Source organism: Tenebrio molitor, chromosome 7 (genome assembly GCF_963966145.1).
Source record: "Tenebrio molitor chromosome 7, icTenMoli1.1, whole genome shotgun sequence".
NCBI classification, from domain to species: Eukaryota; Metazoa; Arthropoda; class Insecta; order Coleoptera; family Tenebrionidae; genus Tenebrio; species Tenebrio molitor.
The window spans coordinates 19213944-19241005 of record NC_091052.1 but is presented as its reverse complement, the minus strand read 5'-3'; the positions used below and the strand labels follow the sequence as shown (position 1 = coordinate 19241005).

Sequence of the window (27062 nt, the reverse complement as noted above, 5' to 3'; positions counted from 1 at the left end):
TGTTATCGTTTATGTGGCACTTTTGATCTCTTTTTCTATTTCGTTTTTATAATGGTTCGATGCTCTTGCAACAGACGTTCCGTGTTCCTTTTCACAACAATTCATGCGTGTTTCGCAGTATACAGTACAATAATTCGTCTCGTCCTGGTTGTGTACACGCACTTTACCACAACAAACAGGAGCAACGATGTGAATCACCTCGATTACATCAATTGCTCGAGGATCAATCAGTTCTTCAACGAGGAAGAAGTTTTAATTAAGGTCCGGAACGAGTGCTCCGACGCGGCGTATAAACAGAAAATGGCAAAAATAAATTTTCATCAGGTTGCCGGGCGTTAAACGACTGACTGAAACCAAGAAATCCATAAGATTCGAAGTATCAATCTTGTTGAACGTGTAAATTGCTTCATTTATTACTGGAACCCTCTTGATGAGAATGAAATGGTGTGATCTTAGAAAATCCGAGTCCTTTTAGCTAATGCGTGAACGCCGCTTCGAATATCTATTTGCTCGATCTGGCGGATTTATGAAACTTGTTCAAAATTAAGGACTAAATTCATTGTTTCTCCTAACGGCGTTGTAAATTTCTCGGTTTATATGAAAATATCGGGCCTAAATCATCATAAAGATCAACACCGTAAACATTTTTATTGATCGACCGCCGTAAAAATCACGAGCCTCGAATAAATTTAGGCGCATGTAAAGTTTTATGCCCAAAATAAAAGTGCTTTTGGAATAACGAGATAACCCATCATCGCGTTTATTCCACCCCTCTGTGGCTACAATCCATAAATAATGCGATAAATAATGGCGGAACTGATAGATAATTTAATTAATTCAAAGTGGAGTCTCTGACACGTAAAATAATTTACTTTTGTACGTTTTGGGTATTTAACGATGTTTGAATTTCCCGTTCGGCCGTGTCCCAGTCAGCCCCTGCTCCTGTCTCGGGCTAATTAACAGGAATTTTTGCCTTCGCTGGTACCAATTATTAATCAGGCGGTAACTCAGAGAGGCTTAACATTTCTGGAAAAAGTTGACGTTTACCTTCCTTATTCCTGAAACTGAAACTGTTTGATAAAATATTCAACAATTTGATATTCATAGGGGAATTTCGAGCTCGCAAACATCAAGGAGGTAATAAAATATTTCACTCTTTAAGTATACCATTATTGGCTTCTGAAAAGTTATATTGTTCTTCTGCGTACATAAATCAGGCAAAGTGAACGAAAATAAGTCACCGCCGAGCACGGTGCGACGGCAAAATTGAATTGCTTGTGAATTAAAGTCATTTTTAAGGGTATGGGAAAGTTTCAGGCAAAACCTGAAAAATGATAATCGACTGGTTAGCTAAACCGAAGAGGAACCTCTCGACTACTCTATCGACTAATAAATCGTAGGTACTTAATTTAATATTACATGTTTGATTGGTTAATATTCACGTTGGAGAGCCGTTTGAAGCCTTGCAAAGTCGAGTTTCCAAGAGATTTACATAACAGACTTAGAGTGAAGTCAATATTTTATATTTGTTGCAGAAATCGTGGAAGTGAATGGCCCTGAAGCCGTAGGAAGGAGCAAAAAAATGTCTTACCTACTGGACAGAGAAAGTGGCGAATTGTACAAAGTGTCTATAAAAGAACGTAAGTATTTGATTTTTGCCGCTCTGTAGTACGTTGTGGTACCAAATATAAAAACAGAGATTATGTAAGTCCAGTAATGACAGATGTAAGATGTAAAATAACTAGAATATAAAAAAACTGAAGAAAATCACAAACAAAACGACTAAGACGCGAGCACTCACAACTGCCGCTAAAATTTAATAATTTCACATTTGACGCCTAAATTATAGAGCCTCACAATTCCACAAAACTCTTGATATACGTTCTTTTATAGATACTTTGTATTTTTCAGTACAGTTTCAAGAAAATGCGATATTTCCGTAGGTCAAGTTTGGGAAAATTGTGACGGTGCACAGGCATTTGGAGATTTGAATGGCAAGGCGATGGTTATGACTATATAATCTACATATTGAAGCGAGCGTGCCGGTTTACTGATACTACGAATATCTCACAGATTTCTATTGGGGATTTGTAGGGTTTCCGAGCAATTTTCGCAGCTTACGAGGATCAGAGTTTCACTTTGGTCTTGTGTACCTAATATCCTCAGTTTTTTAAGTTTCCTTGTTATCGTACTTATTGCAAGTCGGGAAAAAATCTCTCTCGAGCGTATTCCACCTAAAAAATAAATTAATTTTTAATTCATAACTCGGTTAACTTTGATAATTGTTATTAAATTTGGTTTAATTAATGTTCCCGAGTAGATTAGTACTTTAGAAAAATGTTGGCGAAAAACCCGAATGATAAATGGGTCTTTAAAGAAATCCCTTCCAGAATCATACATTTTAATGGAAACAGGGATTTTTAATCCACAGTTTACGTTTATCGCTCGAATCTCATAAATTAACTTCCTTAATGTGGACTTTAAAAACCTTCCGTGAAATTATGACACACATTTTATGTCGAGGAAACTCCGGCTTCCCCCAAATTAAATTAGCTGCAGGTATTACTCTGTCATAATATTTTTACAGCCTTGGAGGTTCGGATGTATAATAGTTTCAAATGAGGTATTTAACGTTTTAGACAGTTATTTATGGGGTTGATTAAATTTTTTATTTTGTAATTGCCATCTTCCTTGAAAGTGCATCACCTTTAAATTAAAACACCGACGACGCTAATGTCTAGACATTTTACTTATTGTATTCTTTAGTAAAACTGTAACTGTATTATAAAAATCGATGGCCCGTTAAGAAAAAGCCACGTACGACCCAAAAAAGTCCGGAGATTTTATCATGTAGCACCTGTTGCTTAATGTTATCCTTTCTATTATGTTTCGTAGCGCCGTTATGGGCGCGGAAAGTGTCATAATGTTCAAGGACTACAATTTTTATTTAGTCAACGAATCGACCATCCTGAAATTAATCAGTTTATTTATTTTCAACAACTCAACTCAAAACTACAAAAAATAAACTTTATGGCGAAGCTGGATACAATGTTCCTACATCGTCGCGTATTGGCTGATGTTTTTATCATTTCGGCCTAGAGCTTTTTCGGAAGATGATACTATAAATCAATGTCTCCATTTGAAATGAAAAACAGCAGCTTTTCAGACGCTCACTGCTTAAATATACATAAAACACTCTGAGCAGCAAATCTTCCGACAGAAATATTTATCCATAAATAAATTTCAATATTTCAAGGGACCCTTAAATACCAGAAACCCAAAGGAGTCAATTGCCATTTAGAAAACCTGTTAGTTTTGTTTCAGTTCAATATTTACATCTGACAAAATTTGTGCCTTCTAAATACATATTAAATTTGGGAAAATTTCTAAGTTGTTCCGAATTGACTCAAACATGTAGAAAAGTTAAATCCATCTTAATTGAAAAACAAGAAGTAAACAACGCAATTGAGATAATTTATTAATGAAGAAAAAGGACATAGTAGAGAAATCATCCCAGAAATTATGTTTAACATAAGTAAAATTTTGTTACAAGTTTGATATTCATTGGAACTCCAGTAAAGCACATCATTAAAATATGTCAGCGTAAAAAGGACGTCTCAAAGAAAACGTAAAGGGCAGAAAAAAACACACAGACTCTCATAAATTGCTGAACTTTGAAACTGTCAGATAAATTCCCAATAAAGAAAGCTCCAGAATTAATGAGAATGTTTAGCAAGAGAGATACCGTTTAAATATTCATTATGAAATTCTACAATTTTTTCTTGTACTTTTTAAGTTCTTGAAGTTCATTACAATACACGACAGCGACATCATCAAATTAATTATCACGACTTCACACGGAGTTTTCTGTTTCTTTAATTTTTATCGATCAGAAAGAATACCTGGAACGCCAGGGACACGTACTTGCTGAATTCTATCCAGGAAATATGAATACAGGAGAGCTTTTAAAAATGATGGCTTTGCGGATCAATTTTTATTGAATAAACCATTGTTCAAACAAATTGGATTCTTCCCTATTATTCTATGCAAATTGCCAAAGCCGGAGTCACTTGCCACCTGCAATCTATTGTTAATGGAATTATAGGTGCCACGTAATGGTACCTACTGGTTCAATTTAAGTTAAAATGGTCGTATTTGATGCAATTATCAGTGCAGGCGTCAATTATTAAAAACTGAAAAAAATCAATCAACTGAAACAAAGAATTAAATTTAAATAGACTATGCAACCATTTAAACAACAATCTGTATTCTAATGTTTATAGATATCTAAAGAAATAACGTTAGGTATTTGCAATATTGCAATGATACATTTACATGTATTTTGATTCCAGCATGTCCCTTGTCCTGCTATCGCATTTACCAACCATTTCACTTATTGCCTAGATTCCAAAATCTCTTATTCGACTTCTCAACTTTAATCACAGGCTGGAAGAGTATTTTTACTGAAAAAATAAGAAACCAAAGGAGGTGATTACCTTAATTTTCGTGGCAGCAGGTGGACCGCAAGAAATAAGTTTTTCCAAGTATTCATTCAATGGACGTTTGCTATTTTTTTGCGCAAATAAGCAACGTAGAAATTTGTTGAAGGTTACATAGTCGATCTTTCCAGATCTATAACACATCTTTGTATCAGAATTAATGTCCTCCTATTCGGTCATACTTCAAGTTATTGAAACTTTTTTCTATATCTAGAAGAGTTAAAAATTCGTCAAATAGTCCCGCTTGTTTAAACCAAATACTGATTTGTGGCAAAGCAATGGTTTTATTCAGTCCTGTAAAGAGAATAAACTGTTTCCGTAGATTACGCTCTAGTTCGCTGTTAATCATTTTTCATATAAAGAATTTTATAACAGAAAATTTGAAAGATGAAGTTTGGACCTCGTTTGAACCAAGGAACCAACTTGATTAATTGAAAAAACAAATAATAAAATTAATGTGTTAATTGATTTAATAAATTATAGATTGATTCCTAAAATATGTCACTTCTTCTTTGCTCGCGACCATCTAACATATATAACTCTCTAAAACAGTGCATTTAAAATGAAAAATCTTAACTTTTTTAAACTTATTAAGTACATTCATTTTTACGGGATCAGGTATCCCACAAGAGACCAATTTCCAGGCCAGTTCACTCATAAAAACCTTTTTTTGTTCGGCCAGATTATGAAGAAATTTTTCGAAATCTTCAAACTCGAGCCTTGGCAAACTGAAAAGTTGCTCTAGGTGTGTTAAAGTGTCACACGTAACAAGAATACTTAAAATTGTTAAAATACAGCTCCGTGTCAGCTGTTGTAATCCTATGATCAAACACTTTCGCCTGATTAAACCATTTGTTAATCTGATGCAAAGCTATTGTTTTATGTAATCTTGAAAATAGTAAAAATTGATGCTTCAAGTCTCTGCCACTTTCTGTCATTTTTCAAAGGCAAACAACACAAATAATTTGAAATATACATGAAGTTTGAAATGTCTAAGCTTCTTGATTGCTGTATAGAAATGTATAGAAATATAAGAGTATTATAATACTGTATCTGATACTTGAGAGACCTGGACAAATATAATTCGTAAGTTTCTGAAATAAGAAACTTGCTTCAAGTAATGTAAGAGTAAGAGAAATACAGCCAGATTCTCTTATTAAATCCTATTGTGTTGTTTCAATGGTTGAAGACGGCACAAATGGGGAACTTCACGCAATTTTTGCATTAACCTAGATAATCTGTACGATTCAAAAAAATAAGTAAAAAAATCTTATTTGCGGTTACGTAAGCTGTTACGTTGGAAATTTTTCCCACGCAGGATAACAAAAGCTCTTTGTAATATTGTTTTGATGATTATTTACCATTAACTGACGATTTCAGGTCTTGATATTCTCCATTAAAGGCCTACATAAACACTGCTCTGCAAGGATCCGGAAGTCGCCCACGGCTTAGTTTGGCTTACCACAGACAGGCCAAAAGGTTTGCTTTTAATAAAGTGTCTACAAACATAAACCCTAATGAAACTTTGCTTTTAGGCGTGTAGGTAATACACATAAGGTACACCGAAATTAGGCGAAGTTTCAACAAGTTCACGTAAAGGCAACGACAGTTGCTTACAATTTACTTTATTAAAAACGTTGTCGCAAAATGTATGCAAAATTTGGTTTTTCCTATTTCGGTTTTTAAGACTATTCTTAAAGCACTGTTTTAACTAAAAAAACAGTGTTTTAAGAGACTCTATTAAAGCACTGTTTTCAGTAAAATTCCACCAACAAACTAACAAAGTTGGTCTTCATGATAACAGATTTAAGTCGATAAGACAGATTTCTTTAGTATTTATTAATATTCGCTAAAGCAAATTCTATCAAATTTCAATTAATTTCTTGTTTGATTTCGAAGGTAGCCCCTCAGTAGCCTTTTCCGCCATTTCGCGTAACTCGGGCGGGGTCATTATCACTCATGATAAATTATAAATGTGTAATTTGATTTTTAACTTACACAAATTGATACTTGTCAAAATTTGAACGTCAATATTTATTTGAACAAATTCTTGAGCGATTTTTGCGAGTAGCCTTTGAAACTTGCTGCCAACGTATACATACTAAATTTACCAAATTTGATCGCAGCAATTTTTTGAATCTTCTATGTGTCAAAATTTTTGTACGTTTGAACATTTCATTTTTGGTTTTAATGGCAGCATGCAGTAATATCCAACATCAGTTCGATGCTGTTGTTAAAAGTCAAAGTGCTAATTCTTCCGAAATCACCCTGGAACAGATCAACAAATGGCTGACCGAAGCAAAATTGATGGGTAAAAAAGTAACACCAAATGACACAAAATCGTGTTTCGATAAGTTCAAGTTCGATTCACTATTTAAGAAAGGGCTATCAATATAAGGAAAAAATTCCAGATCGGAGACGATTGATTGTGAAAAGTTTGTCAAGTTCTTGGACGATTTGGGACAACGGAAGGGTATTCCTCCTGCTGAATTAAAACAAAAACTTGTTTCGTGCGACTTCCTTTCTGATGAAATGAAAGCTAAAATTGTAGGTTTGCAAGTTACAAATGAACCCGTCGGAGTTTTACCAGAGATTTATGCTTTTAGCCGGTCATGCAGGTTGATACTAAACTAACGGATGCCATGAAAGACGTTGTTGACAAAGGGTCGAAGCTCGAGAACACTTGCAACAAAAAATATTAATCAATTAATGTTTCAAGTTAGAAAGCTTCGTTAATAATTATTAAGTTAAATCTAACACCGGGTGCATTCTATTCGTAATATGACTACGAGATGTGGACCTACTACGGTGAACTTTGCTCTTATTAGCACTCTAAAAAAGCAACAAAGTAGGGTGCTCAATATTCACAATTCAAACACGACTGGTCAGGTATAGTTCTCCCAGAGCTGCAGCGGTTTTATGGCAGGGCAATAGTAATTATTACGCCTGTTGAGATGCCGATACGCGACATAAACAGACCCCTGTCAATCATCATTTTCGTTCTATACCTGTCAGTTTACAGGGTAGTACTTGGACGAATTTACGATTAGGGGTTGTACTTGCGGTTTAAACCTATTGTCGGTGTTGTTAACGTTTATACAATGGTACCCTGCCATAAAACCGCTGCAGCTCTGGGAGAACTTTAGGTAACAACTTTATGTCGGGGCAAATTTTTCAGTTTGGTCTGTATTGGGTCAAGCTAACTTTGTTTGACTCCATCTCGGTATAATTTGAAACAGATTCCCGGGAAATAAAAGCTTTGCATACGTGGCAGTTTGACGCAACTAAAAGTCTGCTTGAAACAGAAGCTTGAAGCACTCCACAATAAAATATTCTTGAAATGAGGTTTATGGGTAAAAGCGTACGTGAGGTCGCGCCTCCAGTGGTATCATGGAGTGGTGCGCCATAATGGACGTCACGCGCTTGAAATATCGGCCCTACACTTCCGAAGAAGAGGTATAGAGTCCTGGATCAAACAAACTAATAATTTAATGATTTTTTCCGCCTACGTGATATACGTCGAATTTTAAGCACTGCGACCTTTCTGATTACAAATATTAATTTTAGATAGGACCGTCAAAGAATAAATGGAGTCCTTTCAAAGAATTTAATAAGCTTTTCGGTAAAGCTTTTAGCATCCAATAATAATGAACAAACTCATATTTCTCCTGACCTTACCTTATTTTTAATACGTTATGAATTATGGTCGGTCAATGCCAGTACTATATTTTTTCAAACGAAGTGGGAACTATATATTTTTGCAGAAACCTGCAGTTTTAATTAAATTACGACTAAGAGGATTTTAATTAAATACGTTGTTTTTTTCGATTTTCTCCGAACGAACTGCATGTTTTCCACATTCGCGGCCATAAATAACGTGCGATAAAATTTGATGCTAAGTTGATGTGTTTATGTTCCATAAACATAAATTGGGCCATACATTTGTGACAAAGCCGACATAAAACTAGTAGAAATAAATGGAGTGCCTGTGTGAGAGAGACTTTTAGGCCTTTTATGGTTCTCGATGTTTACATATTTAAGCGAATACCAACCGCCTAACAAAGTACGGGGTGATCAATAAGGACTGTTTAAGTTGGTAACACTGAATCGTATTTTAAATCGTATAACAGGAGTAACTTCCGGTTGTTGGTGGCTTGTCGTTGTTAATGCTATACCTATATCAGATATTTGTCAGATAAACCAACAAAACATATCCAGTTACAGTGTTATAAATAAAAATTTTCTTAATTGTATTGCCAACTTAAACAGTCCTTCTTGATCACCCGGTAGTTTGCCGAGCTATTGCCAAAATATAGGGTGATTCACGAGTAATAATTAACCTACAAAATTTGTGATGCAACCAACAATACATGTCCCCCATACAATTGAAGATTATTATTCCACGTAATGGTTTGATTAAATTTGACAAATATAATATCGGGCATGTTGACTATCTAATAAAATATTAGTAGTTTATTTAACGAGTTCGTGTGTAAATTAGGCTCTTTATGGCATTAGTGGGCCAGTTTAAAACGCGAGTGAAACAAGCGTTTTAAAGGCCCACGAGTGTCATAAAGAGCCCAATTTACACACGAACGAGTTGAATACAACGTTTTTTTTGTTCGACGAGCCCCTCCTTAAAGGCTCCAAATCAATTAAAATCTTATAAAATTACCTTGACTTGTGACATTTATCAAAATCTGTTCACACAGGAGAACATTCTCAAATTAAGACAGTGTCGAACAAAAAAATTATTTTTGAAATCCACGTAATCTGTGGATCATAAATTTCGTTAGGCTCATTATTACTCGTGAATCACCTTGTATAGCGTGCTATTGATATTAAAATTTATTTCTGGGCGCAATAACGAGCAAGTGAATCAAAAATGTATTTCACCACTTTAAAATCAAATGTAATAAATCTCATAATGAAATTTATTTCTTATAAAATTCGTCTCGAATGCAAGGTTCTGTAAAAAAAATCTTTTAATAAACTACAACGAGAGCTTTGCATTGATACCAACTAAATAAAACTGTGAGAACCCGGAAAAATATTAATTTTTGAGTGAATAAAACCAAATAAAATTTCAACAGCCATATGAAAATCAAATAAAGCCATGCATGTATATGTGACGCCGCGTGGGAGTCTTTTGTGTAGGTCTTTACAAAACAGTCTTCATATTTGTCTTTGTGAAGTAATTTTTTGTGTCGGTCATGCGAACACGACTGTAAATTTAACGTAACCAGGAGTCCTTTTGTGCGTTTTTTAAATTCTGGTGCAATAGGAACCTGTTGAGAATTAAGTGGAATTAGAAATTTAAATGGGGCAATTACGTAGCGAAAAGGAAGAATTAGCTGGTTATCCATAAAATCATCAACGAAACGCGAAGAAATAAGAACAGCCAAACCGACGTTTTGTTGCAATTAAAAGATTATTAGCAAGATCATCAGAAGTAATCGCGAGTTCCCGTCCTTTCTCAACTTTGGTCTCTGCCTCCGTAGAAATTCAATTTAAAGTGCACAAGTTTAAGAATCGTTAATAGATTTGATTCGATGGGATGAATTCATAAATTAGACACTAGAAAGTTTCTTTTGAGCATATTTTATCAGGCAACTCCGCCGAATTTTCGTCAACAAAGTTTCCACCCATTGTTCATCCACTCGAGATTTCCATGAAACCTTGCTTGTTAAACTGAGATACTCCAGGAGGCCGCAATTTCTCGCTAGTTTCTTTCCAATTAAGTGGCAACTTTTGCGGAGGAGTTTCCTTTCTCTTTAAGGATCAACGAAAAAATCCTTATCTCGATTAATTTTTAATTAATACGAAATCCCGGCCGAGCAGATGTTCCGGAAGAGGGAGACGTTTCCATTTCGATGATAAACGCTCACGATGCGACACCCAACAAAAAAGAGATTATGTTTTAAAAGGTGCAAATGTTTCCCCCTTTCCGAGAGGGTAATAAAAAATTTATTGGCAATTTTACTTTCCTGCAAGACGTGAATTTCCAATTTAGTTATATTAGAGGGTTTTAAAATTTTATCTTGGGACGTTTGAGAATAGACTTTTTATATTGTATCTGTTTCGACAGGTGGTGCATCGGAGAGTTGTGCAAGGAGCTTTGCCTTCACAAATTTCGCATATTTCGAATCGGAAATGTATTTCAGCTGCACGGCTCGATGAACAAAAATGTTGATGGAGCTTCCCCGAAAAGCTTTTCGTTACGCCTCAATGTACAAATTCCGTAATAAAATATTTTCCTATTTGAATTATTAATCTTATATTCCGGTAACAACATTCCAATAAATTCTTGCTTCATTAACATACTGGATGCGCAGACAAAATCGATAACGCCTTTGCAACTAAATAAAAAAGCAAAAAGTGTTAATGTAATGAAATAGAAAACAACAACTTCAACACCACGAGCTTTTTGAGCGATTTTAAGAGGATTTCAACTTTTTACAGGTTTGAAAATTAGAACACGGTAATCCTTTACGACTTAATTCGTCGAGGGATATAATGCGACCGTTCTGTAGAATCTAGTTTTCTTTTAGTACCTACACACGGTGATTCGCGGGCAATAATATGAATGATCCTAACAAAATTTGTGATGCAACCAACAATACACGTCCCCAATAGGTTTTTAGTTTGTGTTTTTACTGATAATCCACATAACGTTTTTGATTAAATTTGTCAAATATAATGTCGGGAATGTTGGCTGTATCACAATGTCGTTAGGATCATTATTACTCGAGAATCACCCTGTATAAATCTTTTCACTCCACGTCTATGTTTGAAATCATTTTTAAAATAACGTTGAGCATTCCATATCGTCGGTACACTTTAATAAGCAGTTGCAACTCTTTGAAGTAGCAAATTATTTCCTTTGCTCTGATTTACAACGAGGTGAGCAGGAATATGCGGGCCACTCTTGGTGGTTCTCCGTCTTTTATTTGAACAACGTCTTAAATCTTTCATTTTATATCAAATCTACCATGTACAATATAAAATTTGATTGATTGCTTTATTAAAATTCTGCGACGGTAGTATCATGGAGTGCATAAAATAGTCTTAAAATAAATGTGACTTAGTCTAAGGTTCAAGTCATGTATTTTGCTAACTACCCTCTGGAGAATATTTCTTTTTTATGTGATCTAGAGAATGTTTCTAGAGAATATGTGTGATGTAAATTATTTTTCCACTTTCAGCATGATCTTAAATATCCGCAACAGTATCGTTTGCGTTAAAATTCAAATTAGTTCTTGCATTTGCCTGTGAATGCCACTAGCTTTCCTCGTGAAAGTGAAAATACGACTTGCTTTCATATTTTCCTTGGAAAAAATGTCTGTCTGAATAAGAATTGCTGAAACACAACATATGTCTTCTCAATTGCTTCGTGAAAATTTTATGAGAGATATGTTTGTAGGTAATGTAGCGTGTATGCCAGAGGGAATACCCTAGGTGTATCAGTGCAGTGACAGTGATCTAATTAAAGGCCTCCCTCAGGAAGTGTGCCCGGATGTTACTGCAAGTAAGGTCATATTACATTACATAATTGGGCTGGGAACGAGAAGGATCATGGAAATACTGGAGCCGTCACAACGGTTTTATGTCGAATTCACAACTTAAGGTTAATTTTCCCGCGTTATGGCCGCCCATTTGAAATGTTGGTGCTGCCAGACAAGTTGTATGAAAGGTTTTTCAATTCGTTGGTCGAATAGGTTTTATTGTTCTGTATTGCCAATTCATTACACGTGAACATTTGCAAAAAAATTCTCACCAATTGCGATTAAACGAACTGATTGCAGCGTACATGACGGAATTAAATTTGACGGAAAAAAATACGCTTCTGTTTGATGGGAATTTTCGATTATGTTGCATCGGTTTAAATTTCGTGTAGTGAATTTTCCTTTGCCGTTGTATTAGAAAAAAATGTTATATCCTCCAATTTCGTTTGTCATTTCGGGCTCCTGCTTTTATTGAATCGGAAATATCAATTTAAGACGATGTTATCCTTTTAGAGTTTTGAAGGTTCTTTACACTTTCAGAATCTATTTTCGGCGAACATTTTCTGTTTTTCGCCGGGTAAATAGGTTAAGGAAAATTTATTTTCCACTGCGACACAATCAAATAGACTTTTAATTAAACTCTCAACTAATAGATTAAAGTCACTTTAAATCTCTGCGAACAACTTATAAAGAAACTTTAATTCGAGCATAACAGAAACGGAAAGTTAGATGCATAAATAAAATTAATTAAATTTCAATTTGTTTGGTTTAACTGTGTTTCCACTGCAGACACCGACAAGAAAAAAACCAACCTGACTGTTTCCTTCTTTATTGTTTTTTACCCCTTCGTCACAATGAAGGGAAGAAGCGTACCGGCGCTTTAAGAGGGTCATTCTTTCTTGCTCACTTGAGAGTCTTTTATATTATTAGATTGACTCACTTTTTGTATTACAACATGCTTAAGGCACTTTCGCACAATTTACACGCTGTTCTGGATAAAGTGGGTGATTAATTTGAGGGTAAAAGGTACAATAGCGTGCACTACGCCTCGAGAAAACTATGTTTTCTTTTTCATTGTCTGAATTTAGAGCCATCTCGCATTACACAAAGAACTTGGTCAATAAGCTGAAAGTAGAATAATGTTAACGATTTATGTTAAAAATGAATTTTCAGTCTTGCGCTCCTCTTTGCCTTAGTTCTTGAGAATAACCGAAATGAAAGACCGAAACTGTGCATCAAATGCCGATCCTTTGAATATGTAAATTCCAGTTCAACGTTCGGGGTAGTGTTAGTGATATTGGCGATATGCTTATGAACTCTTAGATATTATCCTTGGCCAATGGAGGGTAGAAAATAATTTAATCAGGGAATGATTGCGGAGAATAAAATGAAACGCCCCGGGGCGGGCGTAATATTTCCGGTTTACTTAAGCAAAGGGCCTAAACTTCCTGTTACTTGTGAAATATCTTCGGCAACAATCCGAATTAAAGAGCTTGTAGCTAAAAGCTCTTGCTGTCTACGTTAAAAGCTCGGGTCGACGTTTTTGTGTCAGTCTGTACAGTGCAATTTTCACTAACTTATTAGGATGAAAATGGGGGGAAAATAAAGTTCGCCAGCTGTGAAAAGAAACAATGAAAGGGGATGATGTTTTCGAAAACTGTTAACGTAATCGGTTTCTATAATAGTTTGTGTGTTCGAAATAAAATGGCAATTTTAATATGACGAAGCTGCTGCAAGCGTCGGACATCTTTTATGGGCTCAGAGTGATTCGATTATGATATTACTAGGCGAGATTGTCGTCAGCGACATTTTTCTAATTTATTTTATGTTTTTCCGTTTCGTACCATCATCGCAGCGAATCGGTTTTACGGTTGCGCTTTTCAGGAACTATGAGGTGTTAATAAGATTAATGAGATACTCCGCCGCGTTGTAAATAACCCCATAAAACTCGAGTGTAGGAGAGATGTGTCGCGGTGCCGGATAATGGAGTCTGCCGTTCGAACAACCCTCACTGTTGGGGATGTCGTCGGGTATTAACATAGATTAACCCTTGTCTAGCTGAATGATGACCGGCCAGCGGCCAGTCGATTAGGCCAATCATCTGTTGGATGGACGATATAGTGGACCCATTTCTTCTAATACCCAGTTCTTATCTCCCAGGAGGCGATTCCGGACAACTCGACTCGAAATTAAATGCAGATCCGGAGGAGACTTCGTTTAACTGCCAAATCGAATTCGGGGAACATTATCTGGACCCGTCTTCCGTCAAATATGCCACGCCAAATTTTTTCTTTTCGCTAATAAACATCTTTCTAGAATGTGACTACCACAAAAAAAAAAACATAAACAATGTACAGTCATGTTCTCAAATAAATCTAGAACAACTGTTACAACGTAACTCTCAATTTCACTTGTTCATATAAATCTGGGACAACTTCTTTTTTGGGTTTTAATACGAGGAAATATGACTTCAAGCGGTTAATTGACATTTTATTAAAAAAAAATATTCTGACAAATTAACAATTCAATGGTTGTTATTTTATTATCATTAGGCATTTTGCGATAAAATTGCTTTGAAAAGTATCGGGTTTTTTTAAATTTCACCATAGTAGGCGTTGAAAAGTCGATTGTGAACGCACTATACAGGTTACGGATCACGGATCAGCTGTTTAAATCTTACGTCTTACACGAGTGGTGCGTTCACAATTGACTCTTCAATACCTAGTACGAGGTGAAAATTAAAAAAACACCTGATATATTCACATGTCAACTTTGACAAATAAATGAACTCTGGTATTTTTTCTGACAGCAAAAAATCCATGGAAATATTATTCAATATTCAGCCACATTACTCTCGAAAAATAAAATTGTTCCAGATTTATCTGAACATGACTTTACGTAAGTAAAATTGTTAAAAAGGATTTGACTAACAGGGGTATTACATTGTTTGCATTTTTGCCAACAAAACCGACTTCAAACAGTACATACAGTATGAGGTTCTTAGTTGGCAAAATCCGGCGCATACCGAATGGAGTTTCGTGTCTAGTTGTTATAGCTAGATCATATGGGATACAGAAACGCAAGAGGCAGCGGCGTAACATTTAAAAAACATTAGTCACGTAAAATAAAAATAAGGCGAAAAGGACCTGTAGGCGGAGCTTAGCTGCGAAGTTTATTTATTGATACATATGTTAAGTTTTCTACAGTTTTGAATATAGTTGTTATATGTATAATTTTGGACAAATTATTATTGACATTTAATGCACCCGCTACTGACCGAGATATTTTCAAAAGACGCGGCGCTGAAACTTTCTCCCTCCCGCACAACCGAACCAGTGCGCAACATTTGCTTTTGTCAAGTTAAAATGTCCAAGCTGTACGTTAATATTTTTCAAATAGGAAAATTGTAGTAAAAACATCTACAGAAAACTGAAAATTGAATCGATGAATGGTAAAATTTCAGCCAAATGTTCTTTGGAAATTCTGTTAAAATTATATGAATTTTAATAAGAATTATTTTTCAAGAGAGTTAGGTATTTGTTGTTGTAATACCTAAAAATGTTAATAGTCACGTCACTTCTTGACAGATTCTCCATGCACCAATATTCGTTAATAAAATATTGATTTTATTATTGAAACTAAAATGAAATTTTCATTGTAATAGGTTCCATTTTTATTGTTTTGGTCCACTGTAAATTATGTAAAATTTAATTTTACAAAATTTAGTAGTTGCTGGTAAAATTATACATATTTCTTCTTATAAAAGTATTTAATTATAATAGTTTTCTAAAGCGTTATTCTTTTTAATTAAAAGGTTGATTCTTGTACAGATGGTTGCAAAAAAAACGGAAAAAGACAATTTTCCTAATGTAAATTTGGTTTCGTCCATTTGTCAATTAATTGTCTACTTGACAATACCTATCAAATAATGTTTAAACATGTCACTGAATTTTCACTATAATTCTAACCTATATCTCTTAAGAAAGTTTCACACTAAGAAAAAATTGTAAAAATGTGTCAATTTTATTCTGACAGTTCCCGTTTTTCTTACAAACAATTGTAGAACACTAATTGCTGGAAAATAGTATACGCGTTGCACAAGACAGTCTATTGTCGAACGAGTTCGACAACATGTCTTGTAAAACAAGTGTAACATGCTATTTTTTAATTTTTTCTATCTCGTCTTCATTAACTTAATTTTTTTTTTATTAAAAATATAAAATAATTATATAGTGACTTTTATTTTAATGACATTGGGTTGGTATTCATAAAGGAATGACATTTAATGAAACATTAAATTTTAAATTGTCTCCCAGATTTTGTTAGATTTGTTGATATTTTAAACACATAAACTAAAAAAGTAAATCCGCAGCCACATTACCGCCAAACAAAACTCACTTCTTTTAATCTCATTGACCAACAATGGTCATTTAGATTAAGCAAGTACTATTGCGGACACGGAATCTTGGACGATTTGTCATCCGATTGACATAAAAATGTAAAACTGGTTTTAGGTGCAACTAACCGTACTTTCGATTTTTTAAATTTTTATCATACTGACATGCCAAAAACAAACTTTCAAATATGTATTCAATAGTCAAACGTCAATCATAATGACAATAAAGCGTGGCTTACATTGACATTTTTTGAATTGACATAAATTTGACGTCTACAATTCCGTGTCCCCAACTGTACCAAATTAATTACGTACGTACGTAATTATAGATTGTATAAAATTTAACAAAAAATTTAAAACATATTTTTACCCTTTAAAGCTTTTACATCAAGGAACAAATTTATAAAGTCCCGGTTTCATAACTTGTACAATAATTTACCTACAGCAAAATATAAACCATTTTGGGTCATATTAACCCCAACACTACAGCAGGATTACCTAATGTTATTCCTGCTTGATTACAACACAAGGATGTTTGGTTTCTTGTGTTTAATAACATTATCTTCACCCGTCTTAACTGAATAAATTAGACAATCCTATCATCTACTCTGTCTTTTCCTCTTGTGCATCTGTTACAATATTACAAAGTGATCAAAAAGAAAACAAATCAGAGCAGGCGTTGCAAATTATTATCGGTCACGTCGTAAAGGAATCATATAGAAATAACCGCTCAATGCATGGGCGTAGACAATTTGAATTATAATTATGCATTTTACTATTATTATCTGATAATGGAGTAAATATTATAAAATAAACAAGAACAACATTTTCCATTCGTAAGAATGGGTAATTTACCAGCTTTATTGCTAAACGCGACGCCACTAGTAAGCAGATTTTTCGATGAAATGTCAAACAAACGTCAGTTTTAAAGCAACGGTATTGATGTTAACTTTGAAATTATGTAGTTTTCGATTTCGGAGCAAAGTTTACGGACGTTTCCTGTAATTTGTAAGCAACAATTATCTCAGAATAAGTGGTAAAATGAGTTTTACCATTGAAGTTAAAGTATTAATTTATTATTAATAATTAATTAATTAGTAATAGGTTTTTCTAGAGGTAAGCCACCAATAAAATGACTGTGTATAGCAAGTATACTATGGCGGCCAAAAAATTTTGGCCGTCTATTGGCCGTCACTTTCTTGACATTCAAGTAAAGTGTAACTGTAAATAAACCTTTAAGGAATCGTAACCCCACTTTCGATTCTTGTCAGTTTGACAATCAATTTAAACTGTTTGAAGCTCAGATATTCCAAAAATCCGATATGAATGAACAAAATTAGAGCAATCGTACATACTCGTAGATAACCTGAGGTAAACATTCTGTGTAGTAGAAATGACAAAATAATTTTGAGTTTTTAAATTTACCACCCAAAAAATATCCTTCATAATCAAGACGGTAATCATGATGACAATAAAGTACGGATTACAATTTTTTTTTTTTTTTTGAATTGACACAATCATTTCACAAAAATTGCGCGTAGTTTAACCATTATTGTCATTATGATTGGCGTTTGCAAAATTTAAATTTGAAATTTATTACTGTCACCCATCAGAAGTATGCCAGGAGTAACTTATTTCAGTAAAGTTAGGATAATAACTCTTGCGCAGAATGGTCCTATGTCCCCGAGGCAAATTTCGGCAACCGTAGGAATACCAAGAAGCAGGATTAGTGCCACAACTCATAGACACAATTTGATTGACACATTTCAATATGTGAAGTGAAGTTATTTGTTCCTAAAGGCTGCTTTAGAGCAATGTGTGAGTGGCATGACAGTTGTGGACAAAATTTTTTGTCCGCCATTGTACATATGTGTTACGATTAAGCTAAGAGAGACGTTTCGACAAAACGAAAAATGAGGTAGCATTCATGAATATTTTAATGTTACTGATAATGATATTAAATTTAAAATACATACAATTAATTCAATGAATTAACTCTTCTTACTTTGTAAATCTTAAACTCTATTTTTACGTCTCAGATTTGACACAAGCGTTCTGTCATTCTGATTGGAATCCACGTTGTATCAAAGACATGAAGGTAATCTGCACAACTTTAGTACTAAAAGATACATTTATTGTAAAATAGAATAAAATAATAAAATGAGTAGATAACTTTTGAAATCTCTTTTTCAATGTAGAGAAGCTCGAAAACGAAACAGTTTTCGTGGCGGATCCGCGCGTAGGTACATGGTTTTAAATGGTTTGTAGAGACTGTTGGACCAATAGACCAAAAACAATATTTTGCAGTAAGTACATATGTACTTCGGAAACTTCTATTTTTGTCTCTAACAGTCATTCACTGCGGTAGGTGATCTTGTTCCTCATTAATTTTCTACGGCTTCTTGTGTCAGAACGATGTGTTCCTGGTTTTCCTGGCAACATCTATACTCATTCGGTGGAGTGGCGTTGCGCTAGCAACGCACATGACAAACAATTTTCTATAAAGAAAAACTCACTGAATGCAATATTATGACCTCTATTATGTCAGTATTAATGTCAGATTCCTGCACCTCTAGCACCTCTCTAAACTAAACCCTTCATCGCTTTGGGTTCTATAATTTAAAATACCGACTGAACACAGCAAAAACATTTGAACATGCTAAAACTATATCAAACTTGAATTTTCGATTAGCTTGTGTACCAATTGAAAGTAATTTAGGGTGATAATTGTGTTAAAATAAAAGTATCCACTTTTCCAGTGGCAGATAGTTTGTGATTTTTATATTATTGTATTCTACTCGCGGGTAATGGCTATTACTCACTCGGATGAATTACGTCACTCGCCTTCGGCTACTCATGAATAATAGCCATCATTACCCGCTCATTGAATAATATACTACATTTAAATTTTATACTAAGAAATATTTTTGTCTTTTGCGCGCAATTAATCTTTAATTTCAATAAATTTAAAAAACACATAGTGTGGCCGTGATTATTGTTTTAATTTTATCAACCAAGCACGTTCGTTACTAATTAAGATTAATTGGATCTTTATGTAGGAATAAAAAAAAATAATGCGGAGAGTTTGGAACTTGCGTCAAAAATTTATTAATTAACACAATTTGGAATTGTGTCCCGTCTGGTCCGCAAGGGGGACTATTATATCTGTATAAATAGGAGAACTCTATATTTAAGTGTGACGTCATTCGTAAGGATAAAATTATTAGGACGCAGAACCAGACTCCTCCCTGTTCCTGCGTCTCTAACCTATCACCTGGCGTGCGAATTAAATTTGGCATGGAATTCTTTATCACGGCCCATGTTCAGTCTAACAAAGACCCATAATCCGGTAGGTATTATTAGATATATCCACCTTTGTGCATACATTACAGCAAAAGATGCAACGTAAAAGATGAGAAAGACGCAATAACACACTCGAAGATCAGGTTTGGTAAAGCAGCTTTTCTATAACATGCCTGTGTGTTTAACTTAAAAGTATTGTAACAGCGTATTCGAGAGAAAAAGATGAAGGGGAGAGAAATTGAAAAGAGTCGTCTCGTCGAAGAATACATCGAATACTTGGTGAAACCACCCCGGTGAGATTATTGCTGTGTTAGGACTGTGAAATTTTTTGTCTGCCTTTCGGCTCACGAGAAACCGGTTATAACCTGCTTGTTTCTTTATTATCGTTTATTTCAGCTGGAGCGGGCATTGATTGCGAAATTTTAATAATCCGGAAAGTTTTGCGGGTTCTGTTTTATAAACCTCTTCACTTGAGTAGAACGCGACAAGACAAACAAATCTAATGGCGCTCCGGTAACTTCTTCACACACTTCCAATCCATTCCAGGAGTTTTAAGCTCGAGTTATCATAACAGATGAAAGATTCTCGATGTTGTGATCTCGTCAGATTTGCTTATCCTATTTCTCTAAGCTGGGTCGATAGCGAGGCGGATTGTTTTATTTTAGAATGAAGACACGGCAGAATAGATCTTGACATATTGGGATAAAATATGGCACAGCTGGAGCGACATCCATATCATTTGGACGCAACAAACAACATTCTTAAGCGGACACACTAATCATTTTCACCGAATTACGATTCTAATGAGACCAGGTTGCCGGCGTGAAATTTGCAATTCAAAATTTACGACAGTTGACACATATCTAAGTAGAGCGTCAATTCCTTCAGTAATTAAGGAGAGTAATACGTAATTGACGGTGATGGTAGCTTGACGTAAGGTAAATTAGAGAAGCATGATTATAATAGTGCAGTAATTTGCAGATTTAATTTAGGAGAGAAGAGAGAGAACAGCAACCACCCCTCGGTGGCGTTAATAATTGATTTTTAAATGGATGAAGTGAAATGTAGAACTCATTCAAAAGCCAAGTCTTTGAAAGTACTGTCACGTTTTTATTGAAATATAGCGAGTTATTTTGATTCGAAATCAAATTAATAAGCTTGTCAGATGCGGCGGGGATGAAAGAAAGGACTGAATCAGTGATTGTATGCGCGAGAGCAAAACCAATTAATTTCTTCGAATAGTTCTTAAATCGGGTTAAATTGATGGTTTTCGGTGCATTTGTGAAAAGTGAAATTTCGCATTAAAACTTGTTCAATTTTGTTTCTTAATCAATTTACAGCATCGATCAGAAGAAAGTTTTCCAAATAATGCAATTAGGGACGCGCAACCATAAGGGACTTTTAATGGTCCGGAAATTAGATTCCGGAAAATATGTGGAAAATATACATCGGTTCATGGAAAAAGCCTCTTCGCTACAGGTCGCGTACAGTATTTATGAATAATTCAACAGCCGGTAAGTAACGTTTAATTGTTTCACGTTTCTAAATTTACAAATAAGTTGAAATGAAAAGGGATTATGGTAATTTCGGTAAATAACTTCGTTTTGTTTGTGTTCAGCCGGTAAAGCGTTTGAATTAATATCATTCAATGTTTAAATAAACATGTCAGTTACCTTATCATGCTTAATAACAAAATGCCACCCACTTGCCCCCGTTTTGTAAACTTTTCTTCCGAAAGCTTCCCGAGACGAGTCTTCGCTATTCCAACAATCACAGTAGTTCATAGAGCCAATTTAGTTAACGTTAATTACTCTAGAGAGCCCAGGGAGGAATATGTAGTAGAATTTGTATTTCAAATCTTTGTATACGCTTTACGAAACATTGAATTTCATTATTAGACTCGCCTATAATAATAAAATGAATGTGCACTATCTAACCGATCCCTTGTAGTTGTTTTCTGCCTCATTATCAACGATGCGGTCGTTAATGTTCGATTTGGGGCTTTATAAATTCCGTCGTGCTTGTTATTAGCGGAATTAGTTACCAACAGCTGCAGGTGATGCGTTTTGAGAATGGCAAAAGTGTTCGGGCGCGGATTTGCTCATTAAAATTCATTCGATTGATTTCACAAAACACCGATAATTCAGCGTTCATTGGAAAATGAGACTCACTTCGTTTCCTGTATCATTGAGACAAGTATTGCTTCTTCCAGTGCGGCTTTCCTAATCGATGAAAATGTGTTATGCAACATTCAAGGTTTCCCCGACAGTCGTGACAGCTGTGACATGCATTTAGACTTTGGACGGGCTTTAGAAATCCGTCTAGGCTTAGAGATACCCTTTACATTACCTGCATTATTTATACTTTTCAGCTGACACGTCACCCGGACTTAACTGCATGAATAATTGTTTTATTCTTCGGAGGAGCAACGAACCCTTGTTGCGAAACCGAGCTTAGTGATTTTCTGTCCCGCAAACAATAGCAGAATTGTCTTTCCGACCGAAGAATTATACGATTCTGGAAAATCATTAATCAAGACCTCGATATTGCACCTGTCACTTGTTAATCGATCATCAAGAACGAACGCCACAGTCGCTCTGTCCATGCAAATCATCCTGCAAAGGAACAATCTCGCCGCTTCAAACATTTCCTTGCATACATTATTTTCTTCATTCATTCTCATATTTTATGGAAGTTTGTGCTGAACAAAAGATGACGCCCTGGAAAACTCTTTGATCTTTTCCAATTTTGCGCAGATCCGGGACGTTTTATTCAAACCGGTCGACTCACTGAATTGTTGCACAAAAATAATCCCTTTCACAATAATATTGATGTCCAAATCAATTAATTTATATTTGGTAAAATAATTTTATCCACAATTACCTTATAATTGAAGTTTTATCCACACTTATGAACCGTATAAAGTAACACTAGTGGAATAATGAAATCACTTTATTCCACTAGTGGAATAATGAAAAAATACAATCTTAAATCAATCGAACAGGATCACTTTCTTCCATTTTCACCAACTTGCACAGCGTTTTGTACAAATGGAGTCGATAAACAATCAAAAATAAATAGCGACTATTCAACACCTCCCATGTTTTTTAGTTAATTTCAATGATTTTTGAGGTGACATCCGCTGTCAGAGTGTAATGTCAAATCATTTTTTGATGACATGAGATGAAATTTTGGCGATTCTGATTTTAAATCGCTGTAATTGTGGATAGAACGTTATATTGCATTCGTGTTTTAGTCGCATTTTATCCACTTAAGAATATCAAACGCTCGTGCGTTCGCACTCGCGGTTAAAAATTCTTGCGTGGATAAAATGCTATTTAAAACACTTATACAATAAATAACTATTATCTCGGCGATTTCATCACTGGAGTGCCGCACTAGTTTTCTATATTATTTCAAAAATTTAATCGAAAAATTATATCATTTTGCCAGCACTTAGTTCGTAATGGAAAACAAACATTAAAAATAATGGGCAGGCTTTCCGATCAAACTAAAGTTAATCATTTGACGCCGATGTTGTTTTATACTTTGTCAAAACATGTTAAAAACAATATGGTGGTGGCAGCGAGATTAATGATCAAATATGGATTCGAGAATGTAAATTAATTATTGCACCTATGGACGCTGAAGCACTCCATTCGAGTGATATTATTTGACTACATAGTCGAAAAGTTCAAATAAAAATAAATTGCAGCAAAATTGCTCCAACCACAATCAATACACTATAGCATATTACATAACGAGCGTTGAAAAGTGACACATTTCGCACGAGGCGCTAGCGGAGTTATATACGTACACGAATTTTTGTGCGACCTTAAAGAAGTAGCATTGTAATTAACAATATATTAATGATTGGTGACTTAGAAAAGCGATCATTATTTGTTGAACAATCCCGATCGGTTGTTGCAATGGCAGTCCGAGTAAACTTGGCGTTATTATAACTCACAGATGGAATGGATGGAATTGGTAACTTTCGTCTGCAAAGTGTCGTAGTAAAAGAGAATTACAAACGCACCATCATCTAAAATCATTCAAATAAAATCGTGGGCAGGGAAGGCGTTGGAAATCATTAATTGTTTTGCTTTTTTAAAGTGTAAATTGGCAGTTGTAATTAGATCATCTTGACAGCTAACCTGAAATTTATAAACAAAAAATCTTTCTGTTTTTCTTCTTTCTTTGCAATGTTTTACATTAAAAATAGAATAACTAACGATTCCTATTCTCGAGGCAAATATCTAAGGGCAACCCTATGCTGAACACAAACATGTTCAATCATGTGCCGATTAGACATAAACAAACATTATTGGTGTCAAACGGCGGGAAATTCAAACTTTACATTGTTCCAAATGGTTTACTTTTTTCAACGCTTATTCGGCTCAGGTTTTCATTTGAACGCACGATATTACAAATGAAATATTACGGGAATCAAATTAGATATTTAAGAAAGTGTTAAATATGGAAAGGAAAATGACTAAGTAGTAATAATTGGCTCTGAAGACATAGAATTTCTTCTTTACCGTGGTACACCGAATCAGCATCATTGAATCTGTTAATTATTTAATTATATGTATTAAACAAGATCAGCAAAAAGGTATTTATTTTCTTCTCGATGGATTAGGCAGAGCCTATTTCCATGAAAAAAGCGAAGTAAAAATATGTATAACGAATTTAAAATTGAGCTGGCAAATTTAAATTGTATTTATGAATTATAAGTTTATAACAAATTATAATAACTATCATTACTATCAAGTTATTGCACTTCTGCTTGGAAACAAGGCCATTTTACTTTATTTGCGAATGGAGACAGAAAATATTAATATGCAAAAAGTTACGAAGTACTTGGCTTTCACAACAATTACCTACTAAACTCAGGAAAGAAGACCACTAAGATTTTACTGCCATCTTTGCATATAAAATTAGACTCCATTGAAAATTTGGTTAAAGCGCTGGATCGTACACATTCTGCTTTTATCTCTGTAATTATTTTTATAATTTAGCGAACCAAGATGTAACAGCAACAGCGACTTTACCGTACCGAATAACAGAATAATTGTTTATTGTTGTATGATTAGGTGTGTGTTGATAACATCATGAATGTTGTCCCACAACTTCTTGGAGTATAAGAGAAAACAAGACTATAACAGTCTTATGGAAAACTTACTCCATGTCAACAACGAGAACAATAACAAGAGTTATCTCGTGTGGAAATAGCCCAAGTGGAAAGACGGTATCGAAGCATACTGTTGTATGGTAAGATAGAATCTCCAGGATCGACATTTAAAAGACAGGACCTATCGGATGAGTCCCCAGATGGCAAATGAGGGATATATCAAAAGTTCTCTCGAGGTCCGGGTTAGTGACGACCATACGCGGAGGCCAAAGATTAAACCCTGTACGCCTCCGAGCTAAATTCGTTTTCTGACGAGTAGGGTAACCTAAAATCAGAAGGAGTACAAGCAGAGTGGATGAGTGGACGAAGTATGACCACAAAAATCCTCCTTACGTAACTCTAATTAAAGGAAGACTTAAGCTCTTAATGAACAACAGAGATTTCGAACAGTAGTATGCTGAAGTCACCACCCAGAGGAGAACGCTGATTTCCTCCTTCTTCCAAGGACTGGCGGGTGAGGGAGCCGCCAGTAGACGTACCCTGGGAAGGGTCGAAACCTAGCGTCATTACTCCAAAGTCACCGAAAAATCTAGTAGGGTGATGGCATGGTTTCCGAGAACACACTAGATGGAAGTCCAGGGGGGTCAAAGCGAAAAGTGGTTGATGGAAAGTGGGAATCCCAACGGATAGTAGTTAATATTTCCTACGAGGATAGCCTTCTAAAAAAAAATTCTGAAGTTAGAGCGCCTATCCTACCAGGGTTTTTTCAGAGCTCCGAGTAAAGGGAAATTGAAAAAAAAAAAAAACAACCAGAGGAGACACAAATCAAACCTCCCATAATGGAGTCTCCTGAGAAGCGCCAGATCGAGGTTTACCTTTATCACTGCATGTTAGCGTCAGCTACCAGGGAAAAATTTATGATGCAAAACAACGTAGATATTGTACTGATTGAGGAGCTTTGGGGTGTCAATAATAGAATCAGAGGGCTACGACTGACCAGGGACTGGGTTATTTTAAAACCAGAACAGCCTAGAATTTGCAGAATAGGAAGGAAGACACTCAATATGTGGAACTAAATGAAAATGACAATGGCAGAGAGTGGTTGGATCTACATATTTAGTATTCCATCAACAAGGAAGGACAACCACTCGCGAATGAGGTGAGGAATCTCGTTGAGAAAACGAGGAACGTCCAACTGGTACTCCAACTGTGACTCCAATGCACATCATACGGTTTAGGGAAGCACGGAGAACAATATGAGAAATCAGTCACTTTTAGAATTTATTTTTAGTCATAATCTAGAAATTTTAAATTGTGGCAACGAATCTACTACTGTGTCTGTCACGAGATGTTGGATCACAGGCAGGTACTTCACTGATGGATAGGACATACAGGAATCCAAAAGACCACAAACACTACTGAACGTGGCGCCCATGAAGCCCTGTATTACGTAGGCGATAATATGAGCTTAAGATTGCAACTGAAACATTGCAAGACTACAAAATCGCCCAATTAAAATATGTTTACGCCAACAGAAAGGCGTCTGGAAGTGGAAAACACTCTTAAATGCATTAGACTTCAAAGGGTCCACTAAAATCACAGAAAGATCGACATTTTCGACAAAAGGTAGGGAGGAACTCATAACGAACGGAGAGGGAATCTGGAGCTTTTAGTTAGAACTCACTTTCCGGGCAGCATGCCTAAAAGTTGAGATAACCTAAATCTAGGTACCATCCAAATTTAATAAAATTAACAGTTTCTACTTCAAGAAAACATCAATTATTTTGTTAAAAATGTGCTAAAATTTTTGAGATATTCAAGTCAATTCACTTTGAAACAATTGAAGAATTCTGCAAAAAATTAAATAACCTGACATAGTTTTTCCTCTTTTTCTTGTAGTGGATACGACTACCTTTAGCGGACGAATTTTTGCGGAAGTCATTGTTGATTGTTGTTCTACAGTTTAGTATAAATCTTAAACAATTTAATTTACAAATGAAAGGAGTTAAGATTACGTTTTTAAGACTGGAGGTACTTGAGTAACACGAGATTAATCTCCATCCCTTAAATTATCTATCTGTTAAATTTCCCAAAAATCGATCCATAAATAATAGAGATATAAGACCTAAAAGTTTTAGGTGGGACAATCATAAGGGAATATGTCGTGAGACAGGCGCGGCTGGTGTATAAGTGCTGCAGAGCTGCAGAACTCCCAAAAATTTTGTTAT

At 35.1% G+C, this 27062-nt stretch overlaps 1 protein-coding gene and 1 long non-coding RNA gene across 5 annotated transcripts in view; one reads left to right on the top strand and one right to left on the bottom strand.

The window, feature by feature from the left end:
• The window catches only part of mub (poly(rC)-binding protein mub), a 127624-nt gene that overhangs the window by 16983 nt on the left and 83579 nt on the right, over nt 1-27062 (bottom strand). The gene's annotated exons all lie outside the window — the stretch shown is intronic.
• Nucleotides 6573-10765, top strand: LOC138134776 (uncharacterized). Of its 4 annotated transcripts, none has more exons than XR_011160811.1 (5): nt 6573-6859; nt 6911-7046; nt 7106-7388; nt 7678-7955; nt 10588-10765. It is a non-coding gene; the product is annotated as an uncharacterized lncRNA (long non-coding RNA). The 4 variants fall into 4 exon arrangements; XR_011160813.1 differs by having other exon boundaries at nt 6574-6859; nt 7106-7347; XR_011160812.1 differs by having other exon boundaries at nt 6575-6859; nt 7739-7955.